The following is a 6910-nucleotide window of genomic DNA, read 5'->3' as shown; positions in this document are numbered from 1 at the left end:
CAGTGGTGTCACGTATGCAAGCAGATTTCTCAATATCCACGCTGTTGTGCGATTAATGGAGCATTGAAATTTTCACCATTCTATCGATACATCCATGGTATCGAAGTTTGTCCTTGAAATGGAATTGGTTGCCCTGATCGTGGATTGTGAGTGGATTTTAAAGTGATGCCTGTGACGAGGCCGGTCAGCGCTGAGAGATGTGAGTGAGAAGACTCGTCTTTTGGGAAAAGAGGAGGGCGAGCGAGCATAGGTAAGGTTATTTCTGGCTACATTCCCATTCTTCTGTGGTTAATGCTATTATAGTTTGTCCCATTTTGAATCCTAAGTTATTTAATGAATTACATTGTATTTATAGGCATCCTGTTTTCTCCTCTACCGCTTTCATGGTGAATACATGGCGAATAAAGTTATGACGTCATAAAGTCTTGTTTTAATGCTGAATTTAGAGGCATTTTTCCTGGTTTCAACTAACGTTGATGCTTAAAAAAGTTTTTGAAATGAGAAAAATATGGGTTTTTCAGGAGTTGTGTGTTTCCAAGTTGTTTGGGTGGCAAACTGGAGTCAAAAGGCCGTAGAAACAATGGTGACAAGAAGAAAAGTGCTATAAGAAGGTGTTAAAGAAGATTAAAGAGGTTTTTTATTATTTTAAAGGATTATTTACGGATAGAAAAATCCTAATTAAAGGAGTAGTGTGAGGGTGTGAAAATGAGGAATATTTTACAGAGGATACAGAGAGGCAGAGACTAGCGTTTTTGTGTAACACGCGGGGAGGTTGTATTTTCTAACTCCATTTGAGGGAGGGATATAAAGAAAGAGAGGAAAAGAATAGAATTTATAGGTAGAGTGACAGCGAATAAGTCTTCTTGGATAGTTCAAAACGTTTCATTAAGCTAGGAGAATTCGCAAAATGATGTATGAAAATATAACTTCACTAGTAGCATACTTTTTAAATTCCTCATGTATATCAGATATCCAATAACATTTACCCCCATTTACCATTATGTGTGATTGGAGGTACGTGGATTTTTTTCGCGGTTTGGTCGATGCATATCGTATCCGAGTTTGATATTGCTGTGCGGATTCATGACAGCCCTTCCCTGAGGTTGATTGATAAGTTAGGCCAAAGTCGGGACAGTCAGCACCGCAGAGTATCTACAAGAGGTATTTTCGGTTAATGTTCATAGGACCATGATTTAAATGGAAAAATCGCATACTTGGTCTTATTTGCCGACCACGGCGATTTATTTTCATTCTGTTCGAATCAATTTGTAGAAATTTTAATGGCATTTTATTGAAATTGACGCTTGCAATTTTCCACTATCGTAAAGTTTTATTCCGATCTAGGTTTTGATGTTACTTAGTTCAAGGTACAAGGTACAAAGAGGTCATCAAGGTACAAATTAGTTCAAAGTGTTTGTTGTGCATAAAATCTATGAATTTTTGTCAACTATAATAGGGTAGAGAAGAGGAAAGAAGATGGAACAATCTGAAGAAGAAAGTGAACGGAATAGAGAGATGGGTAAGAGAGTCAGAGATGATGGAAAACCGGAAAGAGAGGTGGTGGGGTTTATTAAGCGAAGAGATCGTTAACGTCATTATTTCAATGTAGAAAAATTCGACTCCAACACGCGTGGTTCTTCTGACTATATTATTAGCAGTAATGTAAATGCTAAAGAAGAAGGAGATGTATCAGGGTTTTAACAAAAATTTTCTATAACTCTTTGATTTGCGATATTCTTCCATTTCGCTCAATTATACCTCTTGTGGTCGGGTATCTTTGTTGGCCTTAGATTATAATTAATGCGCGGCCACATTTAGCGCTTTTCTTTGCATATAATCTGAACAAGGGGACTGCATAGAGGAGGCCCAATTCCATCCTATTCAAAGCCAATTTCTGTTGCCACTTCGATCGCATTTTAATCGGCTTTTAACAATGTCCGCGGCGCGGTGATGAGTGCGATGCGATCCACTTTTTTCCAATACTTTGCAGTATGATGTTTGCAATGGCGAGGGATAGCATTTAAGAGTTTTGAATTTGATAAATAACATCTCCAAGAACGAAAATTTCGTTGGACACCCCTAATCATACCTCATCTCCAAGTAGAACTCGGATCAATATGTCCGTCAGCGACGCGACTGGCGACTTTAGTAAGCCCATTTAAATCTGCGGTGGTTGACAACTTATTTAGAGGCTGACATGAGGATCCTCTTTTGTAATATTCGTGACACTGAAGTAGTTGGGACCTGAAGTGCCGCCCTCTGGTGGGAAACGAGGTGAACCAGTGAGCGAAAGGGAGGCAGAGGTGGTACACGATGCAAGGCGTGTGGGACTTTCGGACCGGCCAGGAAAATTGGAATTTGGGAAGAACGAGCGATACGAGGGTTGGGGATGAGCAGAGGAAAGGGGGAGGAACGGCTTGGAAAGAGGGCGAGAGTGGAATTCCGAATTGAAACTGGAGCGAATGTGCATTAGGTTGGTACCAACACATAAGCGGGAAAAGCGATTCCGGGGCAGCGCCACGCCGAAAATTTGCATCCCCGCGTGCGTACGTGCCCAACTTTGTCGGAGATATTACCTACGGGAGGAAGAAGATCTCCCCTTCTGCGTTTTGCCTCGATTGCTCGGCCGGCCGCTGAAATATTATGCATTTCGTGGCCTCTACGCATTTACGTGCTTTCGCGTATGCTGTAGCATCCGCTCAGGGCTGTGCCAAAGAAGTTGCCCCCTCCCGAACGCATTGCTCTTATTATATAGCCTTAAAAGGTGTCGTTTCTTGAATGTAATTCTGCGTTCATTCAACAAAAATTAAGTTGTATTTCTCGAGTGTCATCTTCTTAACGCATCTTGTGATTTTTTTTCAATTTGTGGATGGATAAATATAGGTATTGCTCAGGTTATAAAACGATACAGGAAAAATTAAACATGTAACTTAGGGGCTAAAATAGGTTCAATGGTTCATAACCTTGTAAAAATGCCAGAGCTTATTTAAGGGGTCATAACATATCATTTTGAGCCCATTACAAGCTTTATTTTACAAAGAAGAAACAGAAACATTAAAAAATCTAACCAATAAACGAGAGCACACACAGAATAAGCGGCTTTTTGTGTTTTAAGATTTTTCGATGTATAAAAACGAAAAAAAAGTAATATAATGACACCTTTTCATACGATACGCGACCTCGAGATCACATTTGCCATTTACCTCTAATGTATCAGTCTATAAACTATTAAATATTTCGGGTCCATCAATTGAAAACAGCTTTTGAATCGTTAGAGATTTGGATTTGGAATGTGGAAATTAATTATTATGAGTTAGTTGCAATATTTTACAATGCTAAGGATTTCTATCCAATTACCTCTTCTAAAAAAGAACAGATAAAGGCTTTACAAAAGGAAAATACCTTTCTTAGTGGTAACAACTTCGGGATTTATACACTAGGAGTAGAAGATTCAGAGCGTATTTATGTGCTAAGCCACTCACGATGTGTTTTACAGCCTACAATATGAACGTTATTTTTTTCGCTCCATCTCTGTGATATTTTCACATTTAACTGTTTAAAATGATACATGGATTGATGTAATGAACTAGTCTTCTTTATCGTACTGAACTGATCTTAATTCTGTGCATTAAGGTTAAGCTTTGTAATGAAACGTCCTGTGTAGGTAATAACAGTATAAATTGCTTTTATAATCAGGCAAGGCTCCTAAAAAAAACCCTAGCTCTTCCCACCTTACAGTGAAATTTTGACATTGAAGGATTTTAAAGGATGTAATGCGCTCGATGTACTATATTAGTAATATTAATGCCGTGCATGACGTGCTAAAGTAAGCTTTTTGAATGATGCGGGAAAATATCATCGTTCTTCTTTTCTTTACGGTCGAGAAATCGTCTTCCGCCCACGAAGGCATTCGCTCCTACTCGTAAAATCCAATAACCACTAAGCGGGAGGGGCTCAGTCACGCATCTTATCCGCCAATCGTTTTATTTCGCCAAACTTTTTGAGCGCCGGCTGTTAGCAGGGGTTGAAAATGTTTTTTATTTTCTTCTTCGAGTAGGCACTTGAACATGGTGGGATTGATCTCAGCAGAGTTTTGTGAGAAGGGAAAAGTTGGTCCAACACATTCTGATAATTTTCAGTGATCCTTCCACTTTTTCGGATTTACAAATTGAGGAAGGGAGGCAAATTGGTGTAAACATTTTTTTTCCGGTGAATGAACGGCTCGCTTCGAGATTTATCGGAGTTCCTCTTTTGTGACATTCTGATTGATTCAGTGCTTGAAGTGCTGCAGACTTCTTGCTTCTCGATAGCTACATTTTCTCGTTGGTCACCAATCAGTGGTACTTTATTTTTCAATGGCTGAAATTCAAACGCACATTTCGCGTAAGCTAGTATTAGAAATGCGTCAATAATTTGGAATATAATTTAAATATATAGAGGAACCCGTGGCGGAACTGGGTAAGGGTTTTTTAGTGCTTAAAAAGGTGTTGCGCAAGCGGCAATAACTATATCTAGTTTAGATTGATGTTGATTATAAGTTACACAACAACAATTTGGACTATTTATAGTTATTGCCGCTTTTTTTTCGCACTTAAAAATCGCTTACCTCGTTCCGCCGAGGGTTCTCCCATTAGATTTTTCGCATTATTTTGCATATTTATATTGTTTATCTAAGGAAATAAAAGTTTCCATTTGGCAATGATGATCCAGAATACGCTTTTGCTTTCCAATCTGAGGAGATGAAATCACTTTCTTATTTTAAGTCGTCTTTGAAAAATATTGTTCTTTGATAGCTTCATTATCTAGATCATTCTTTGGTGTGAATTACAAAAAAACGGCATAGCTAGGACTTCATACTAGGTATTTCTTTACTACACTTTTCATAGCGACGTATTTCTTCTCTATTACATTCTTTACAATATGTCCCATGTAAGTCATTCGGGACCGGGCCTTGCACTTCTTCCCTTCCATATGTCCTGCTACGATTGTTTTCATCAAGCCATCATGTCTTATAATGTGCGTCTTCTACTTGAGGGTTTTAGTAGAGTTCTTTTCGGTAATTTGTAGCAGATTAAAATACAAATTATGGCGAAAAAAGGAGTACGTGGCATGTGTCAGCATCAGCATCTTAATCTGCGCACTTACCTTCTTGGTGGGGTGAAATCTTAGGCAAAAAAACAAGGGTCTCTTATTTTTCAAACATTTGTTAATAGCTATAAAAGTAAATGATGAAAGAACACTATGTTATTAGGTAATCGTCAATAGACGACACGTTTTAGGCTTTCACCCTTTTTTTGCTTAAAATCAAACACAAATTTTGCGAATTAGAAATGCGTCCATAATTTGGAATATGATTGAACTAGACTTCATTAAGCCTGAACTAAAGCTTGATTCACACGATCATTTTATCCGTCATTTCCGAGTGATCACTATCGCGATCACTAGAGTGATCACTCGCAAATGGTCTTCGCCGGCAATTGTTTTACGCAATCACGATCGCGATGAGGATTCCCATCACTATTTTTCATCACTCGTCCGGTCGCTTTATCCGTCACTAATAGGGAAGGAAGGGAAGGGACGAGGAATCCTGCACCGTCACAAAGGCGGGCGGGTCCTAACTAACGAAACCAAGCTTACGCTATTGATATTCTACCGATCCTAGTGGATTTTCCTATGAGGAAGAAAAATCTGTCGATTGAATCGGTAGATCACTGAAACCCCAGAACGCATAGAACGCATCAGATCGCATTCCCGTATGGAGCGATTACAGCGCAACGTTTGACAATCGTGGGAACGACATAGATAAACAAACACGCTATATATTTTCGTTATGCGGGTCCTATGACAACGAGCTGTGATATCTGCAGTGATGCGAAAGGCGAAGGCGGGAGGGACCGTGTGATTCAGAAAAATGATCACTAGAGCGATCACTTTATATCATTAGACAGAAAATTGTTGTGTGATTCAGGCTTTAGGCATGTGGAGAGTTGATGGTGCAAATGGCCAAGTGCTTCGTGAGAACTACGTACTACGTGCTCTTTTGTTTGTCGGTGAGGAGACATACGGAGGTGTTTCAATTAGACGTTCGCCCCCACAACTTGGCACCCAGTGGTCGCTCATGAATGTTAATGTGCAGGCTAGCGTCCTTCGTATCTCTCCGCCGTGCACTTAATCTGTAGTGACGAGAACGGGAGAAGCTGCGGTGACGGAAATCGAGGGCCTGGGTTTATTCCGATCGCTGTCCCTTCAAACACGGGCATTGGCCAGCAAACAAAACCGATGTGATAGATTCTGGCAGGAACGCAGCTGAATATCAATAGTAAATCCACTTTTTCCACTCACTTTCGTGAATATTACGAAGAGAGTCGAAATCAATAGAAAATGATTGATATTCAACGGTGTAGTAGCAAATTGGTAATTTTATTTATTCGAATGTGTTCTGATTCGGAAAATTGGCAAACTAGATTAGTACAAAAAATATGTTTTAACAAAATACATTTCATTAAGGAACGCTAAATTCTAACGTTGAAGAATGATACGCGGGTCGTTCAATAATCCTTAAAATTTTCGAGAGATTGCACTGTTAATAACAAACATTTTTTTTGTCTAGAAGGTAGCCCTCATAGTTTCCCAATGGTCATTTGTTAGAGTGTCATCTGATTTATGCCATATTTTCATTGTTGTTACCGATTGTATTGAACAACTTTTCATTTGCTTAGAAAAATAGATAAAAGTGAGTTTCGTGCGGTGCCCAAACAGTTGTTTTCAAAAGGACTAACGCCGAAAGAAATCAAAGCTGATCTATATGAAGTTCATCTCACACCTGCTCTTGTGTTTACAACTATTCACAATTGGGTAAATGAATTTAAACGCAGCCGTAAATCCAAAAAATGAACATCGTTCCGAGCGC

The sequence above is a fragment of the Ischnura elegans genome, chromosome 6 (genome assembly GCF_921293095.1).
Source record: "Ischnura elegans chromosome 6, ioIscEleg1.1, whole genome shotgun sequence".
Taxonomy (NCBI): Eukaryota; Metazoa; Arthropoda; class Insecta; order Odonata; family Coenagrionidae; genus Ischnura; species Ischnura elegans.
Note: the sequence above shows the minus strand (reverse complement) of the source record.